Here is a 20,294-nt window from a genome sequence, read left to right on the forward strand (position 1 = left end):
GTTGGTATTGCAGTGATCTTTGCAATTCATAAATATCAACACTTGGGATAGTTTGCATGGGAATACAAGCAACTAATTATTATCTTTTGCTTAAGGGCACGTATGGCGTGCTCTACAGGTAGCGCTACTGCTTTTTGCTTAATGTATTGCCTCTTGAAGTCTTTCAATATAACAACTTGCTGATACACTCTAAAGCATTTGTAGTATTACCAAACTGCTTTATATTCAAAGAGAATACACTGCAAGTTCTGAAAGACGGTGCTAAGAAAGAACTTGTAGTTACAAAACCGTATGCGACTTGCAAATAGTAATTTCACATTGTTCACGAGGAGACAAACCACATCATTATGTAGCACAGAGACAGTGTTTTGACAAAAGCATCAATGTCTTTTAGAAAGTAAAAATCTGCAAGTTGCAGTATCGTTTTCTGGAACACTACTTGATTTTGCAGTATTATCTGAACTACTGCCCTGATGACTGATTTACCACCAAAATGAACTGATAATTTAGCAGTTGTATCTTTCTGCATTTATGTCATTAAAAATGCAGGTCTGCTGGGGCAAGGTGGTGGGAACTGTGGAGGACACAGAGCTGTATCTTCCCCAGAAAAATCTTACTACTAAAGTTCATGGAGTACATTGTAGTTAATAACATAATAGTAAATATTTCTCCAGGCTCTTTGATGATAAAAAGCTTTTCTCTGATGCATGACTAAAAGTACAAAATGAAATACTCAATCCAGATGACTTCTACCAACAATCAAGCCTACACAGTAAAGACAGAAAGTATCACACGGTAATTTAAGGGAGCCAATGGCTTCTCTATATTGTGCCAACAAACAGTAGTTCCCAAGAACTGATCCAGTGGCTGTAGAGTAATATGTCCTACTTGTATCTTCTTGTGCCACCTTCTTCTCCCTGATGTTTTTATTCTCCTATAACTGAAAAATCACTAGAAGTCAATTTTAAGTCAACAGGCTGAAGAAGACAACCTGTGCTGAGACTCTGAGCCAATAACTTAAGGTGCTTTCATCCCTAAATACTGAACATCCAGAGGTTACAGAACATTTAGAAAAATAACAAAAACCTGCAAAAAGCATGCTGGAATGGCTGCAACCAGCAAGAGACTCCTCTAGAAATAAAGGCTAATATTAGCCTATTCAGAGACTATGGAGTGAATTTTAAAGCAGAAAAAGAGTAATTACTCAAACTGGAATGCATTTAAACCAAGGTTAATCACCCAACTAAAAGAGAGAAAAAGGAAGTTTAGTTAGGAACTTTGCTCTTTGCTTCACAAAATGCTTCAGCAGCATCTTTCCACTAAAGTTAGCCATTTCAAAAAAAAATATTAAGAATCCCATTTGCAAACATGTTAAAGTAACCAAGTCTGGGTTTACTGACACTCTGTGCAAGACTCCGCATTCATAGCATTTTATTTCAAAGCAGAATGTGGCCCACTAAGTCTAAATCAGTCTTTTCCAGCCACAATTGTAAACACTACTTTCATTTCTTCATGTAAGTGTTTGGTACAATTGGTAAGCAGCAGTTTCAGTATTACAAATAATGAGGCAGCACAAATTCTAGAAAATGGAAACTTCTTGGGCAAAACTAACAGCCTCTTCAAACACTATTTGTAATGTTTTGTTATTAACTATTTCCTCACTAAATTACTATTTTTTTCAACTTAGACCAAGACTTGCAAAGCTGCGAAACAGAACTGCAATTCAAAGACAAGACATTTTACACATGCTTTGCAGCTAATGAATTTCAGAAGTTGAAAGAAAACATTGTGAAGAAGTTGGTTAAAAACAGTACTGAGATTCTGTAAATAGATTCAACTCTTCAAAAGAAAATCTGTCACTGTAAGCAGCTTTAAAGCCAGTCTTTTAAGCTAGGACTAAACAATCCTTTATTTAGCAAAACTATACTAAGCAGAAATATATATATTAAAAGATGCAAGTGTATAAAACAATGCTACCATCTACTAGTCATCCCCCAAATACTCTTTTTTGGCAAATAAACTCTACAGGTTTCATGCAGCACTACTTGCATGAGTAGTTTGGAAGCCAACTCATCTATGTTGTTTCCACAACTTGACTATGTGTGCTCACAGGAAGATAAATAGGAAGGCCCCATCGTTGTGATGGGGAAATCTTTGTGAATGATAGCAATATTAGGCAGATGAGTGGCTCACGTTTAATTTACTGTCAGTCACATGCATAAAGTAACACACAAGTCTAAGTCAGCACAGAGTTTCTCAGTACATGACATGGTAAGTCTTCATCTGCTGTTATCCTGGACCCATTTATTAAGTATTTCATATGAAATATGAAGTTATATAAAAAAAAATCTCGTAATTTACAGACTGATTATCTAGTCACTAGATAAGTACTAACTAGGTAAGTTTAGTTAATACACTAGTTATACAAAAATGCATAGCTGTTTAGTCATTTCAGAAACCCAGCCATTAGGATTTTCTCACATTCCTAAAATTTTTAGGGTTTCACATTTCCTCTAAGGTACCAAAGATGTAATAATGCAGGCTCTTACAAAGAGCCTAAAATGGATGTCTCAATTCAAAGTGAGACAGAGTTGAACATAATTCAACAAAAGTAGCATGTATCATTAAAACTTGCTGGCAGCAAACACGTGGAGTCCTTTCAAGCACGTAACTGCAGTGAGCAGCAATATCTGCGCTAGCTTCATCTAGCTAGCAGAGATAAAACAACAAAGTCAGAAGAAAGCTTCAGCAACCAAGATAAACCTTTTCCAAGAATGCACAGTATGTAATTATGCTGCTGTCGTATGCAAATCCTGTGCCACTGCATCTACTCTGCTGCTGGTACGTGCAATACCTAGACTGACTCAGTACAGGTATGTTAGCATATCTCTAAAACAACACACCTTCCACTTCGTGCCTGAAGACCTATCCTTTGATTTACTGAAACGTGAATATAAAAAAGCAGAAATCCTTACAAAGAAATGATAATAGCTAGCTGCTTTGATACCTATGGCAACATGACTAAAAACAAGCAATTCAAAGAAACAACTAATTCAGTTTAAAGTTATGAAGTTGAGCCTTTTTTTTTTTGTGGTCTTTAACTTATCTGCAAAGCTCTTTCATCCAGTCTTGTAAATAAGTGTAAGTAGCCTTTCTGAATTGATTATTACAACTTCAGGACGAGTGACACTTGACTGAAAAAGTAAAAGGATGCCAGTTCCCTTTCTTTGTTTTCATTTTCAGAGAAGGTACGTGAAAAAGTTCTCTCGCCATAGCTTGGCTTCTGTTCAATAAAGAAAATTTAGGGTTGCGGCCTGGGCACATGGCCTTTTACCCCTCCGTCTCTCAATGACTAAAAAGAAATACTTAATCCAGGAGGCCAGGTAAAATTGTTGAAACATTCTGGACAATGCAAGCTGAACATCAAGTCCTATCTTACTAAAATCAACATCATATTCCTACAATCAGGCCATGTGCAGGATTTGGTCCAAGTCACCTGTAGTCTACGTTCTTCCAATGCATTAGAAGGTAGAGGAATAACACACGGCTTCTTTCCTGCAGCCTCTGAAGTTCAAGAAATGCAAGGATGCAGGAGTTTGCTCATTTTTTTTTCTTTTTTTTTTTTTCTAAAACTTATGTTTGGATCCCAGCAATTCATCTTGTGCCATAAAATGTTTATGGTTTTTAACTTGCATAGAGAGCGCAGCCGCCTTCAGAGTCTGGAGGGCCACTCCTACTGTCAGAACTCTTGGCTCTACAATGGTAACTTCATTTTCATTAGTTTCACAAAAAATATAGAAACACATGACTATTTTAGCTTCCAATAATCTCACAGAGTAAAAATACGCAACGCCAACTGGTAAGCTTTTGCTGACCGCAAACTCACAATTAGCTTTTGTCAGATGCTTTTAGAATTGTACAGTCATTTGTACATTAGAAGACTGATTCAATTGCCTAAAAATTTATAACGTGATACAAAATACAGCTCTTCTAAGTAAAAAGTTTAAAAAAAGACTTCAGCTTCTTCCAGCACAGAAAATAAAAGCGTATTTTAAGTATTTCCTCTTTAGGCTTCCCTCTGAGTTGCAGGGTGGGCTTTTAGTTTCCATTCTAAGCCGAGATGAAGCAGTCAGCCTAGCAAGGTCGTTCAGGGCTTCAGAGCTATCACACTGCCAATCCTGGCTGTATTTCTAAACTTTTATGCCCCAGGTTAGCCAGGGTCAAGAGTTCTGCTGAGGCTGTGCGTGTCTGCCCTCAAGAATGAGGCTACTTCAGTTCTTCACTCTGATCCATTAAATAAATGATATTTTTTGATGAGTTATCCAGTGATTTGGTTAAGCACATGATGCCTGGAAAGCCACCTGGTGAGTGCTTTGACCTCATTAAAATCTGGATATTTGCTATAAGAAAACAAGCCGCGGTTCTAAGTGGTATGCTTTCATTTTCAGCTGCTGTTTCATCAACGAAAGAGCAGAACAAGCCTCTCTCAGACCTTAGTGAGAACAGTGTTTCCTACAGATCCACACCCCTACCTGTGACAGGGTCTCTAAGCCAGCACCAGTTAAATACCCACAAGCTACAGGAGGTATGTATCTATATAGAGATAGATTTACACATCCATATTTTGAATACTTGTAATTTCATCCGATGCGAGATTTCTAAGTTGTTTGTAACACAGCCCCTACAAACATCTAAGTCATGCTTACAATCTCCCTGCTAAATGAATATATTATTTATGAATCATTAAAGAAACGGAAAATTGATATTTTAAGAATGACTTCTGCAAAAGCTGTTCTGGCAATGCTGAGGTCCTAACGAGCATGTTGGCTCTGATGAACTCGTAGCATATTTGCAGGCTCTAGCCAATGCCTATGCAGCTGCTTGGGTACCTATCTCTGTGCTGTCTCATTAAAAAAAAATATCCCGTTACAAAGCATGCTGAAACAGTGAGCTAATGAGGTTACATACTGGAAATCACCCCAAAATAATTATTAACTATTTACCAGAATCATGTGAAATTTCCAGTAGGCAATATTCAAATTCAAGTTGTCAGGAAAAAAAAAGAAAAAACAGAAGAAGAACACATTAGCCTATGTATAAACATCTCTGAGTCCATATAAAGCACTGGTTCACCTACAATTGCCTTTTCTTCTGCATGGGAAAAGCCCATGCTACACCTCTCTGAAACAAGTAAAGCAAATCTCCCCCCACACCTTAGCCACCTCCAACCCAAAGTGCAGCATGACATTTGATGCACATACTTTCGATACACGCTTTGCAAGAGTGTGGTAAACCCTTTTTAAAGATGATGTGAATTACAGGTATGCAGATGGAAGTGCTGGGAGGGGTTCTAGTTTCAGTTTCTGAAATACTTTCACGGCAGCAACCACATGATTGAGTGCTGTACTCAGTAGTGCTACCATTTAAACACAGGATATTGTTTTGCTTGCACTAATTCCACAGATTGTACAGAACTATATTTTAGTAATTCAGAAAAAAAGCATCTAGCAAATAAGGCCCACAAGAAAAAAACAGTGGAATAATTTGAAAGTCTTTGTGGTTTAAAATTATGCTTTATCATTTGTAAGCCTCTAATAATTTTTAAATTTTTTATTGCATCAGCTAGTCTTCTATTAGGCTTTAATTTCTGAACAGTGTATTGTTAAAAATGAAATGCATTCAATTTAAAACATAGCTGCAAATCCTTTTTGAAAAGGATAAGTGACCACAGAAGAAAATTATACAAAATTAGAAGGAATTGCCTTCAAACAATAAATACACCAGAGTACACCTGAGCATACCACAGTCCTGCTGCCCAGTTTCATCGCACTGCTTTTCCAGAAGGCACAGGGGAGCAGCTCAACACTCAAAATGCTTAGTAGTTTTAATAAAATGTATTTAACAAAATATTTTCAAAAAATAGGGTCATCTAGCTATTAAGCAAACCGTTGTTATGGTTCTGCATCCTGCCATGCATCCTGACTGCTGCACTGCCAAGGAACCAAGAGCTGAGATGAACCCTGCATTTTGTTTTACTCTTAACAACGACACATGCAGAGCAAAGTCTACATATGGAAATCGCTGACATCTATGGAGCCACTTAACTGCACAGTGAAGCCTGAAACAAGTTACAGATGGGCAGGTTGTCTTTACCAACCCAGACACAAAAAAAGAGGGAAAAAAATGAAGTTTATAATCTATGAGAGCAATGCTACAGCCACATGAACAAGCACTGGTCTGCCATCAGCCCACTGTCACTTCTGCACATGCTGGTAGCATTCCAGTGCATGTCCCTCACCTGTGGTTTATACCACAGGATATTATTGCAATGGAAGTATTTTAGAAAAAAATACCTAGAGTAGCATTTTCGAAAGCAGAAGCCTAAAACCTCATAGACTGGCACTGCGACTTGGGTACCTAAATATCTAAATCCTTTCTGAAAATGGCAACACGGCATCAACAACTGCTAAAAGCTTTTGAAAAATCTTGCATTTTATGTAACATTAATCACAATTCTGCCTTTGTAAGGTACACGATTTTTACAGCTTACAGTAAAACACACACAACACAAAACTCATGTGAGCTAGCATTTCTGTTCCCCCATCACATCAAGTACTGCTGTGCTGACTGTCAATCCTTGCTGCCCAGGGCTGCTTCTCCCTAACTGAGTGGGGTGCTGTGCCTCTCCCCCCACTGCTCCATCCCGCAGAAGGCACTACCTTACATGACTCGTCTTTGTCCAACATATAAGGCAAATAAGCAGCAGCCCCCGAGACATCACAGTTTTTGTGCATCCTATTTAGGTAGCCAGGACTCCTCTCCTGGCACCACCAAGCTGCAGGGAATGCACGGAAAAGGGACAGAGATGGTACCAGCTCTGAGTCAGTCGGGAATATCTCCATCAGCAGAAATGCCAGCTGGATGCAGAAATTCTGCTGTGAAGCCAACTGATGCTGCCAAGGCGGGTTTTATTCAAGGACAGGACCTGCTTCTTGATCGCTGTCCCAAAGAGTCTGCAAACTTGATAGACATAACGCACACAAGCATTACAGGTAAAAAGGGACAAAAAGTGGAGCAAAAAGAATCAGGAGAGCATGAAATGGAGTGGAGAAACTGTGTGGTGGAATTGCCCAGTGAGAAAGCACCTTGGTGGTCCTAAGCAAGCTGTGGGAGGAAGGAAGGATCTGGAGCTTTTTGTTTGCTTCTGTAGCTAAATTTAATTAAAATTTGCAACATGGCAGACTTAGAAAACAAAGGACTAGTAAGTGTAAGGGAATTTGTAACAAGCATATAAACACATATATATTAGTCCATGACATTGGATGTCATGTGAATAACCAAAAATCTATTTCCTGTAATAAGTTAGGGCTGCTGTCTTCAGTCACTCTCTTCAATCTCCTGTGTATCATCCACCTGGAGGAGATGTATCTACATACCAAAGCTAAGGGCACAATGCTTCGTCCCTCGTGAACAGCAGGTAAAATGCTACCCACAAACTGCAGATACAGTAAAATATAGAAATTTTCATTGAGTGTTTCCACTCTAGCAATATCTCAAGTAAAATGCACTACTGAAGCACTTGGCTCCTCAAAGCTCTGCTTTGTCAACAAGTTCTTTCTTATTTGGCTTTGCTATCTTACATGATAACTGGCTGCCATTGCAAATAACCAAATTAGGCAAGTCTTTCCAACCTTACTTTCAGAAAGACTTACTAGTAAATGATTGCACACCACAAAACCTTATAATGCAAGAAAAAAATATGCAATTCATGTGATTTTTTTTTTATTATTTTAACTCACTAAAGGATTTGAATAATCCAGTAATAGTTTTGTAATATTATTTTTCTGTTTTGTTTTGGTTTTACCTTTTTTTTTTTTTATTATTTATTGAAAAGACTGAGTTAAGAATGAATGGGAAAAACCCACATATTTACAGTACGAAAGAGCTGAAAAACAGCTTCGTAACAGAATGCCAATGAGAGTTTAAAAATAAAAACTCCCTGAAAAACCTAGAACAAAAATAACTGCTACAAGGAGGTGGGAAGATGCAGGAGGAAAAAAAGTACCACAAGCATTGAATAAGCCAAGAACTTCATGAGAATAAACAAATTGTAAAAGTTTGAACAATCTCCATGTCACAGAGACCTTCAGATAACGGTATTACAAAATTACAGGGCCAGCACAGTTCTGAAGCCTCAGAGCACCAAATCAACAAATCTGTTAGGACACAAAAAGAAATGTGTGTCAATGTAAGCAACACAATCTAAGAAATGCTTGAATTCTCCACTGCCTCGTAAGAGCTTACACCACAGCCCTTCCCTTGTTGCAGCCCGTAATGGTCTTTTCATTATTTGGCCACATATTTTAATTTAACACACAGGAACTTAAAACCTTTAAGCTTGTTACTCTTCTGTCAAATTTAGTTCAAGTTGCCTGATGAGTTCAGAAGTTATTGGAAAAGAAGGGGAGCGCAGAAGAAGGGCACTGATATCCACTGGGATCACAGCAGCTCAGTTCCTGCAATGGGACAGGCCTGGAGTAGTTTGACGTGCACAGAAGCTGTGAGGATGAAGTAACTTAAAAATTCTCGTAACTTACCCTTACGAGAAGCAATTCTAGCTGGCTTCAATGTCTTGGAGGACCTTAGGGGTGACACCCCTGTAAACACACTTGTTTCTAATGCACAAATGTCTTTTACACTTAAAGACACAACTAGATTTTGTAATTCTCAGTGTGAGGAAAACTAATCCTCCCCACCAAAAGTGTAAGACACAGTCCCTCCCTTCCCTGCAGTCTCTATTCTCTGCTGACTATTACTTATTAGTTTGGCCAGTGGAACTCCACATATTTTAATATTTTTCTTTTGAAAGGGTGAAGGTAAACATTTTTTGGTCCTCTCTTCCTTCTTTGCTGTTGGCCCACTGGTCTCTTATTCCTGTCCTTTGTGTGCAGCCATACAAAGCTTGAATTACAGGTAGAGTACAATTGTTAACGGACATCTCTCATTCATAATCCCAAGATTTCCCACCTCTGTTGCAACCTTGTGAGCCCACATTTTGATTAAAAAGGAGAAAAGGAAAAGTCTGCAAGCTAATCTTGCCTTGAAGGAAGAATTCCTTTGATTCCCCCCAAACCTGTAACCTTGTTAGACTTACTACACATTGAAGCATGGTGTGAAACCATGTCAGGCATGGGGAAAGGCGCTAGAAGATACCTCCTGAACACCAAGAACTGTGTCCTGACTGCTGGGCACAAAATGTAATTGTGTCTCCTTGTCTTCAGAGGGGCAGTGAGTGAAGAAAGGGAGTCCCTGGACTGCACACACTGAAGTCTTTACGGTAGTCTACTGCTTACACAAATGTTACACAGAGACAGGAAAGTAGCTTAACTCTATCCATCAGTGATCTGAAAGGTGGCACCTTCAGAAAGAGCTACCCCACAGCGTGCAGGATGAAGCTGAACTAATGGATTTGATGTGGAAGTGAGGACACTGCACTGACACAGATCCCCTTGTAGGCCAATGTGTTTTGAGAACAGGGAGCCCACGAACCGACACTGGAATTGTGGCTATGAGACACGTGGCTCTGGTGTTTTCAGTCATAAAACAGGGAACTATATGCTCACTTTTTCCTCCTCAGAAAGGAATAGTATTTCACAGAAGCATTGTTACCTGCATTCAAAGCTGGGAGCAGCGAGGTACCAGGCTGTGTGCTTTACATGTCCTCAGCAAAGCCATCTGGGAATCTTGTCTATGGATCTCCGTGCCAAGCAGGACTTCTTCCCATTTGTTCCATCCACTTCAATCCAATGGACAACGGGCAAGTTTTTCAAGTGTAACAGTATTCTTAACTCTGAATAAAGTTTGAGAGGAAAAAAGAAAACAGGTTATGAGCTCACCTAGTCTAACTTCCAAACTGTTTTACACTAAGAAGCTTCACACAAATACTACAAAATACATTTATCCTAAAATCTTTCCTTAGTCCAGTAATGTCTGAAAAATAGACTATAGACTATATGTGAGCCAAATACAAAGACACGAATCCATGACCACCCACACCCACTGATCATCAAGAGTAGGCAGGTTTGTTTACTTAACATTTATATGATCAAGGTTGGGGTTTCCCAAGCCTAGTTTTCTGTAGCAACTACAATTTTACTGTATTTCGATGACTGAACTACGGGACTAACTATGCTTCGCATCATCTGAAACACGGGGCAACAAAAATTAAACCACCAAGAGAACTGCTGCTTAAATGTTACTGGGCTACAAGCACATTGGGGACCCACAAGTTGTAGGTCTCCCTCATCCCTTTAAAAGTTATGCTTTAAGCAACAGGACATTTTTAGTATTTCCTGTATCTCAGTTGCATAGAAGCCAAGTTTTTTTTATATCAAAATATTGTGTTGCAATGATTTAATGCCTTAAAAAATTAGTTTATATAGCAATATAGGCCAGACACACAATCCTATTAAAAAATACGTCAGCTTTGTCTCACAAAGCCTTCTATCATGAAGCCATCGTGACTCACATTAATTATTATTATTATTTATTTATTTTTAGCTTTTAAGCCTTCACTGACATAAGCCCAGGTTAACCTTTAGTGTATTTTGTCCTGGGCTAAGTCCACTGTGACATCCTTTTTGCCCTTTTAAATACAGGAACTTTTTGGAAGTCTTCCAATACCTTGAAATAAACACATTACAAGATATGCAACAATTAACATGAGTGGTTCTAGAGACTCCTGAGACAGATCTCTAAAGCCTCTATGATATGATGTCCAGATCTGTTTATATTATTTTTTTTATTTAATAGTTAATTTCAGAAATCACTCCTTTAGCATCTTTAGCAAAGTGGGTGTGAAGTTTCTATTCTAAACAAAAAGTGATATGGGAAAGGAGAAAACACTATAAGAAAGTGTGCAAAAAGCAAAGTTACATTACAAAGGCAAAAAAATAACATTTTAATGTTTATGCTTAATGATATCTAAGGGAAAGAGCTGACTGTTTTTAGGAAACACACTGAAAATGACCATTTCACCCCATAGATGGTTGCCCTGGAATCAGAGGATGAGCTGCATGAGATACAAAGATCACAAGTCTAGGATGTTTATGTACCTAAAAGCTGATATCCATTTTCTTTTTGTTTGCCAAATTTGTTTCTACTTATTTCTGAAAATGGCAAGGTGTAATGCTGTTTCACTTCGGTCTTCAAGAAAGAACTCAGGATTCTCAAAAGCAGTATATTTGACAGATATCCTCCAATCCAACTTTCAAAGAGACAGGGAGGAGAGATGATTTGGGATTTATTTTTTCAAATTTTAAAGTCAAATCAGCAAGCTCTGAGGTCTTTTTACCATTGAGTACTAAAGAAACTAGTTGAAATAGTTCCTAAAGCACCTGCAATTCCCTTTGAAAGTCAATGGATAAGATAAAAGCTCCCAAAGACTGGAATTGCTAGCACAAATAAAACTTACCCCAAAAGAGAAGAGCAAGGAGAACCAAGAGCATTGCAGACAAGTAATACTTGCTTCCATACCAACAGCTTCCCAAAACAAGTGATTAAACAACCTATTTGTACACACTCAGAGGACGAGCTAGTCAAGATTTATCAGGGAAAAAATAAATCACACCAAACTAAACTAATTTCCTCCTTTGACAATGCGCGAGGGGGGTAAGGCAAAAGTTATCCATCTTGGCATAAGGCTTTTGCCTCAGTGTCTCAGTCAGCCCAGTGTTTTTGAAAGCATAAGCTTTTTAAGAAGTTATCATAGAAATACTCAAATATCACATTTCTCTAAGAGCTATGCGTGTATGCACTGTGGTCTTCAGTAGCCAGTTACCAAAATCCAGAAATGTTAAACCTCTCATTCTTTTTCACGTGTAAAAGTGATTTCAAAATCATATTCATCATATTTAAAAAGTACCACTAAAAGGAGCACTATTACAGCCTTCTAATTATACTTTCGCTAGGTTTTAATGTCAGACATTTGAATGATGAACTCATCTGAAGATGACTAATTACAATGTGCTCCATGTGGGTAACAGGTTTCCAAGATCCTAATATCAATTAACAAAATGCACCCTCCTCGTTTAAGATTGAAAACTAAAATGCAGCCAAAAGAAGTTCCTGCCTTGTATCTTCCAGATCACAAAAGAATGCACTACAAGAAAATAAGACTGCCAGAAAACCCTAAGACTTTCAAAAAGATATTATTCTGCAGATGTGGCTTAGCTATGAAGCTGAAACAGAAATGACATCTGAGCTTAGGATAGTAAGCCTTTTTGCCAATGAATTTCTTGTAAAGTCAACAATTATAATTTATTCTGATCCTTTGTGTCACCATATTAGTAGTTATTTTTCAGCAATCCCAGGGCAGCAACAAATAATGCCATAGAAGAGGACTGATATAATTACATGCTGAAAAAGATAGGCCAGCACCCTTACACTCCAAACTACCCTCTGTGGCTCCTTCATACCCCATATGTTGCTAATAAAACTGTTTGAATCATACCTATGAGACAGTTTTACTGATATTGTATCAGGTCCCTAGGTTCTTGGTATGAGATACGATGTCACTAGAACTATAACTATGCAAATTTGGTGATACAGGATCCCACTGGACACAATATTACATACCTAATTCGCTGTATGAAACCCTGCATTAACAATAATTCTGGTGTTATATAAATGAAACCACTATGTTTATTGAAAAGCTCACTACACCACAATGAAATCAAATTTAAAAAGCAATAAAGAGCAACTGACGTGCGAACAGTAAAGATGGCAAACTGGGCTTTCTTCCCCAAACAACGTAAATTTTACTTCGTGTGCATTTGCCAGTGCTTCAGAGAAACTTTGAGCGGGGACACTAACCAGATGAAGTTGACTCCTTCCCCCAGTATTAATTAACAATGTGAAGTAGGGATCTTCTGAGCCCAATTTTCAGAAGCCACCACGTGATTTTCACCAAGCATCTGCAACGTATTTCTATCCAATTTGATTCTCAATTGCTACTACTAATAAATAAGTAATAACGATTAATACTAAGAAGTGCAGCAGTGAAAACCGACCGCCTGGGGACATCAACCCATCGCACTGAAGCACCTCACAAGCATCATCTTCAGGTCACAAAACACCTGCGTTCCACCTCCGGATCTTACTTCAAATACAGGATGACCTCAGGAAAATGAAGTTTCTTCCCAGCTCGCATCAGGTAAATGAAGAGTCTCTCATTAACATTTCCTGCATAAGAATGTGGTCAGTATTTTATCTCTCTCTTCATATATACATTTATACACACACCCCTGCAAAAAGGCATGCCTGAACGGTCTTAGAAATCAGAGCAACAAGAAGAGACAGCTGAGGTGCAATAAGAAACCCGGCAGCACAAACCAGCTTGAGACACATTCTCCTTTTCTGGGTTTCTACTCATTTCTTCCCTCCCCTATTCACTGTTTTACTGGAGCTGGGGAGTACTGGAGCTTGTCATAAGAAGTCTGTTTTAAAAACAAATCAGAAAAAAGGTGAAAGCCTAAAAGGGAGCCTGGTAAAGACCCAGACTTAGGAGATAAAGTTCAATATTTCACCCAGGTGTTGTGAGAATTAATTAACCAGATAATTTTATAAAGCAAATTATACAGCAAATTTGTGTTGCAAATTGTTTATTATACAGAGGAAAAAAACACAGTTTAGTGTTTTCCAAACCCTTGAAATACCTGTAACGCCTTTCAGTACAGACAGAATACATAAACGACACCACAACCAGCTAAAAACTTGTGAAGTACTGACTTTAACTAAATGATGCAAGGGTTTATTCGGATGGAAGAGGAACGGATTTGTAGCCAGGCACATGGTGAGCAAGATGATGAACTGCCTGTTTTATAGGAAGCTAGCTTGTGTGCTTCCACTACTGCAAGGGCTTAAGTTTTCCTTCATGCCACCCCCTGTGTAATAGCTTTATTCTCTATTTATTTATTTATTTATTTTTAAAGGAGTGTAGGTGACAACTTAGGAGCTAGAAAGCTCCCTCCCCACTCCAGCCCCCTTCTGCCCTCTGGCACTGCTGTGACGTTTCATCACGGTACAATTCAGAGAGAATTATATACCTCTTCTCAAAGTTTGAAGAAATAACCCCTCCTCCCCAATATGGCCCAAAGCTGTTATGAAGCAACTTATTTTTAGAAAAAGCACTTATACAGATACTTAATTTTAATTAATAGTCTCACTGACTTCAACATTTGCACAGCGAGACAACTCCACGCTTCAATTAAAGAATGCACATAAATGCTTTGCTGATTCATAGCCAAAAGCATGACAGGAACATCATTATATAAAATGCTCATAAAGTTTTTTAAAAAAATAATAATAATAATTACAGGAACTCCACCCTCCAACAGGGTATTAGAAACCCCATAAAACTCACAGCTGAGCAGAACTTACCCACTGCTGAATATACGAATTCTCAGGCTAAAGCACATTTAATTAAATGATTTCAGAGCGGGCAAAAACTTTTGGAAAAAATCTTTAAGATGTTATGACTACACGATCTCTGGCTCTGCAGCCTTGGCATCTGCTGTGTGCCAGGATTCAGTTCCCAGGAGCTGCGAGCTCTCTCACAGAGCAGGGGAGATGATGGCTGCACCTTTATTTTTGATGACCTGCTTTCTTTTTCCACTGTTCACGGAACTCAAGCGTGTGTGTGTTCGGGGGTTTTGTTTGTTTGTTCATTTTCTGAATAAGCACTGAATTATTTCCAGCTCAGTTCCACCACAGCCCATACTGAACATGTTCAGTAGATGTTTACTCCCAGGCACCAGTCACTCTGAGTTGCAGTGCTGCCAATCACAATATACCTATAACAAATCTAATTTTGAGGTAATATGACACACAAGAAACACCAGTTAAGTTTTCTTCATTATCTATGTAATATCATAAGCTGTAACTTTTAGGCAGAAGCCATAGAGCCAGCTGGTGATATTTCTGTTGAAATACCACCTGGTTCTACTTGTAGGCAGAACTGGAGCACTGGATAGCCCGTGGTTCATTACTACGAACTCTTTAATTTCTAAGGTTTAAGCACAAGAAATCCTTCACTCCAGAACAGCCAAACAATATTTAAAGAGTAATCCCCCCTCAACCACTTCTAGTAAGGCATCAAGAAGATGACAATTGATGCTGTAACCGAGTTGAACATACCTGTGTGAAGGTAGCAGCCACTGAGTTACTGGTTTAAATGAACATGGAGGACTAGGAGAGGCTTCCCAAATAACCCTCTCCTTCACTATGATGACCACCTTGGTGCCATGTGATGCAACGTGACCAGCTGGACAGCCCAGGTCATCCACTGCATGAGGAGCAGTGACAGGATAACCCAGCTGATGGAAAACTGCAGCAACCATGGGCTACAGAAGGATGGGCAGGAGACACACATCTCACCATTTCAGTCCAGCTGACCAGCACGAGTTGGAAACTGCCCCACTGCATCCAGAAGCTGAATTCAGATGAAGGTTTTGTGACAGCATTTTGATAACCCCTCTGCGAATCACCAGATCGAGTCCTTCTCAATCAGCAGTGCAACCTGTCTTTACTCTCACAGAACTGGGAATGAAAAGTCTGCCCAGATATCTGTAACAGAAAACCTTTATCTAAAGTTGATAGCAGCTCACTTAAAAGAGAACCAGCCCATGAGTATACATGTATATACACACAAGGCATACACACACATTTGCACAAGCTTTACTTGTTAAGCAGAACACCACATTTCTCTCTGTTATTTTTCATTTGGGAACCAAAGACAAGCCCAGGAAGAGCAGGAGTAAGTTTCTAAACTATGCACACGGATGATTTTTAACGGGACCAGACCAAACATTCCTCAGAGCTGCACTCACGAGTCAAAGCTGACCTCAGGCACCACATTCAATACGGATGAGGCAACCTATGTGGATACTGACCTTAATAATACTACGGGGCAAATCTCACGCGCGGAAGACATGCTCTTGAACAAATGTTTTCCAATGTATTAGGCACATAGAAGCTTTTCTTCTGCATCACGAACTGTGTGTCACATTCCTTAAATTGTTTCCTTTCTTGACCAAATACACTGTGGACAACCTAAGGAGGATGTCCTTCGGTGTTTATCTTCGAGGTTCTCGTTTACAGTTTCCACTAACAAAGAAAACATTTTTCCCCCCTCAAAAATCACAGTCAGATTTCAGATTTCATTTCGTAAGCTTTTCTGCCAAAAAATTACCAGGAGTCATTTGAGACTTTCAGCACTACCAGACATGATTTGTACTGACTTTAAATCAAGCACAGACCCCACAGTAATGTGAAAGCGGAGAGTGAAGCAATGGAGACAGGCAATGAGGTGGCTGCAGGAGATGCATCAACGGAGAGTTGGCCATGGCAATTACTCCAGGCAACACTGCAAAACCCATGGGTTCCTCCTGGTAGCTGAACACTGGTTGTGGTGTTAAAAACAAGCACTGGGGTTGTGCAGGTAACACTAACTTCATCATCCTGGACAGGATCGTCACCCATCCAGACATCAACATGATGTACATATGTATGTATGCATGTGTAACATCACAGCCCACACTAAGTGTTCTCAGGTCTTCTGATCCACTGAGGAGCTACAGAAGGCAAAGACCAGAGGGCTGGCCCACCTTGATGCATCCTCAACCCCTTGGTTGAACCCCTTTCCCATGGTTAAGCTTTGCGTTTCCTATGGATGCACTGAACGCACAACCACAGCTCCCGTCGCTGTGCTTCTTCAGATCTTTGTGTTCTGAAGAGTGACCCATGCCCATCTGACTATAACCTACCCCTTCGATGGATTTTAATATTATCTCAAACATTTGAAGACAATACCTTTGTCTCTTTGATGCTATAAGCACATCTTGAGGCCTTCTTTAACAGTGTTTTGACAAAGTGTTGTTAGCAGAGCATGCAACTCTTGGGTCCCACATCCCAGGATCAAACTGTAAGCCATTTCCATGAATTTAGTGACATTATCCAAATGTTTAAGACTGGACACATTTAATTGTTTGTACACCACAGACTACAGAACAAAGAGGAGTGTGGAAAGAGAAAACTGGCTTAAACTGAAGTTACACAACAGAGCTGGCAGAATGTGTTAAATAATGTAAACGCTTTCTTGCAGACAAAACCAAGGTATTTTAAATAGATCTACGTTGAAGTAAAAATAGGCTTTTGAATAGACTCATTGCAGTAAAAAAGCATGATTTATTTCTGTGTAACTAGATCAGATTAAAAAAAATCCAAACACAAATTCCCCACGCGCTACGTCCTTGCTTTCGATCATCTACCTTCCTGGCCCAAACTTTGCAATTTGTAGAGATTTAGACTGCTGCAGTAAAAATAAATAAAATACAAATTCAGAATATACCATGCTAATATTATCCTTGCAGTTAAATACAATATTGTCAAACGCTTATACACACAAAGCAATTCAAGTGAAAATCACAATGATGAATGTGTAATCTCATGTCCACTTACTTAGATTTACATGAACCATCACACGAAATTCTCCAGTTACCCATTTTAAGACAGTGGGGATGGATCCAGTTTTTCCTGACCTGAATCCATTTTCAGTCTAAACTTGTGCATTTTGTAATTTTTGGCTTAAGCAGAATCAGTTTTTGCACATAGTTTAAGATGCCTGGAGCCACGCAGTCCTCTACAATCTCAGCAACTGGCCCAATCATTCCCTGTGATAGCGTTGTTGAAAAAAATAAGATCAACCAAATTTCCCCATGCCCTTCCAGCTGTGGGAGAAATAGATCAGCCTATTCTTTATTTCGGGAGGAAAAGGTCCTTAAAAGGTTGGGCTTTCATTTAAAATACAGATCGTTAAGACTGAGCACAGAACTACATAGATTCGTGTTTGTGTAAATGGCATCCTATTGTAGCTACTTGAGAACTTTATATATTTATTTTTTTAACATACCAATAGCTTTTTTCTCAAACTAATTTGTAATGGAAAGCTTTCTTATTGAATAAGAAAAAAAACACCCAATGCTCAGTCATAGCTCTCATTTGCAAAGCATCATGCTCATCAGGTAAACTGCAATTCATTAAACAAGCTTCATCATAGCCTACCTTGAACGTGAAAGAAAACACAAAACCACACAGCATGGATGGGAAAGTGCACGTACCGAGTGCCAGCTGCCTAACTGGTAGGTGCTACTCATTCTTACCACAAGCCACAGCTAGCTGAAGGACAGTCTTCTCCTTAGAACTGTTAATTCTCTTCTAAAACATGAAAACCAGACCAAAAACTCTTAAATCCCCTAGTCTACACTAGTCTCAGAATAAAATAGATTAAAAAACAACAGGACAAAAGATTTTAAAAATCTACATGTTGCTCCCAAAACTTACCAAATTGTAGTATTTTTATTTAACTTCCTGAATGATCTGAAGATAATCAAATTTTTCCCTCAGTCAAAACCCAAACAAGTAAAATTTGTGGCAGGCAGCTCACGAATTGTTCTTATGTTCTGAAACTGCATTAAGAACAAAACTGCTTCCTCTGAATAGGACAGATTTACGTGCCAACTATGAAAATATGGGAGATTGAGGAGTTCGCAGAGATCTTAGGCAGGAGGTAGGGGACACAAAAGGAGAAGTGCAAAGTCAAAAAAAAAAAAAAAGTCTAGCAAATACAAGAGACTTTCAAAATCTGGAAGTGCATTAACATAGAAATAAGTGTCCTCATACTTTGTTAGTACATGGACATCACTGAATCCAAACTTCACCAGCTGAAGATAGTCAACTGATGAAAGCAGAGGTTTTGACAACCTATAAACAAGTTTCATCAAATTGCACATGGAGAAGTGATTAATAGGATATTAAAAACACAGAGGAGGGAGGGCAAGATTGAAGGCCTGCACTAGCAAGCTGAAAACATAAAAATTTTGATCCTCTCACTTTAAAAGCAGTGCAAAGTTTGGAAAAGACAGCTACAGCAGGAAGGGCAAGAACTGTGCCTGGTTGTGCAGCATCAGTTCAGTGAAAGCAGCCCATCTTACACCAAAAACGCAGCTTGGGCAAGAAAAACAGGAAAAAAAGGAAAGAGACATTTTAAAAACGGATTCACTAGAAAGCAATGTTATTGGTAGGTAGCCACAGAGCATCAATGCTAATACTTTAAATTTTGTACAAAATCCTGGAAGTTGTGCAGGGTATTTTCTCTCCACACCTGAACAGCTACAATCAAGGGACCCGGTTGCACTTCTGATCAGAGGGTTGGCTAGCAAAGTCCTCAGGCTGCGTCAAACATTTACTTTGAACAGGCTTCCAGTCCAGACTAAGAGCAAAATGGAAGGAACTGATCAGAAGCAGGGTCCTCCTTCACGATAACACAGTATACGACTGTGTGTCAAAACAAGTTTATTAGCATTTGAGATTCAACCTCTCCCACATCTATTGCCCCCCTTAACCTGCTCAGCAGAACAAGCTGCTTGCGGGTATGTTTCACTGCTCTGAAACCCATGCTCACCAGGATCATCTCAGGTCAAGGCCAGAGAAAGAAATACGTATGCAAAATGGAGACTTAGAATAGCAAATAGAGAGCCAATACCCCATAACGCTTTCATGTACTAGGAAATAAATCTTCATGATTTTGATAATTTATAGCTTTTGTTGACAACACAACATGTGCATTAGGTTTGTGTAACAGGGATGTAACCATAAACTATAATACAAGCTGCATGCAAACACAACACGTAACAGAAAGACTGCATGGAAAGACATTTGACTTCTCACTCATGACCACGTCCCAGGCACTATTAAAATAAAATGTAGTTCACAAGGCTCTCAATGGACACAGCTATGTTAAATGATGAGAACCCCATGGCCAAGCTACAACGTTGAGAAGGAATTGCTTTAGCCTTATATCTAAGGCTAAATATAACACCTAAACAATTATGTATGACCTTTTAACACAAATGGTAATTTCTTAGACTAGTTCTTTTATATTCCATCACATGTTCCCTCAAACAAGAGCTGCCCAAAAATACTTTGCATGAAAAACGAAATGTTCCCAGTGACAACTCTGATCACGTCATTCTCTGCACATGAACATTAGAAGATGCAACAACAGCAAAACCACTAGTTATTCTTGTAACTTCAAGACTTCATCCTAAATATAGTATGTTTTCAAATTGTTCTTCCTAAAATTCAAATAGTATGTTCATCGCTTGAACCAAAAGCTAGCAAAGTACAATTTGTATTGTGCTGCAGGCCATGAAGTGGATGTTCTTTATTTGAAGCAT

General features: G+C 38.9%; 1 protein-coding gene across 3 annotated transcripts in view; it reads right to left on the reverse strand.

The window, feature by feature from the left end:
• GTDC1 (glycosyltransferase like domain containing 1) overlaps positions 1–20,294 on the reverse strand; it is a 219,584-nt gene that overhangs the window by 185,736 nt on the left and 13,554 nt on the right. For all 3 annotated transcript variants that reach the window (XM_084523858.1, XM_084523856.1, XM_084523857.1), the window contains one exon: positions 9,670–9,850. The gene's annotated coding sequence lies outside the window, so the exon portion shown is untranslated. The remainder of the gene's footprint in view (positions 1–9,669; positions 9,851–20,294) is intronic.

This window comes from Aythya ferina (assembly GCF_964211825.1).
Source record: "Aythya ferina genome assembly, chromosome: 6".
NCBI classification, from domain to species: domain Eukaryota; kingdom Metazoa; phylum Chordata; class Aves; order Anseriformes; family Anatidae; genus Aythya; species Aythya ferina.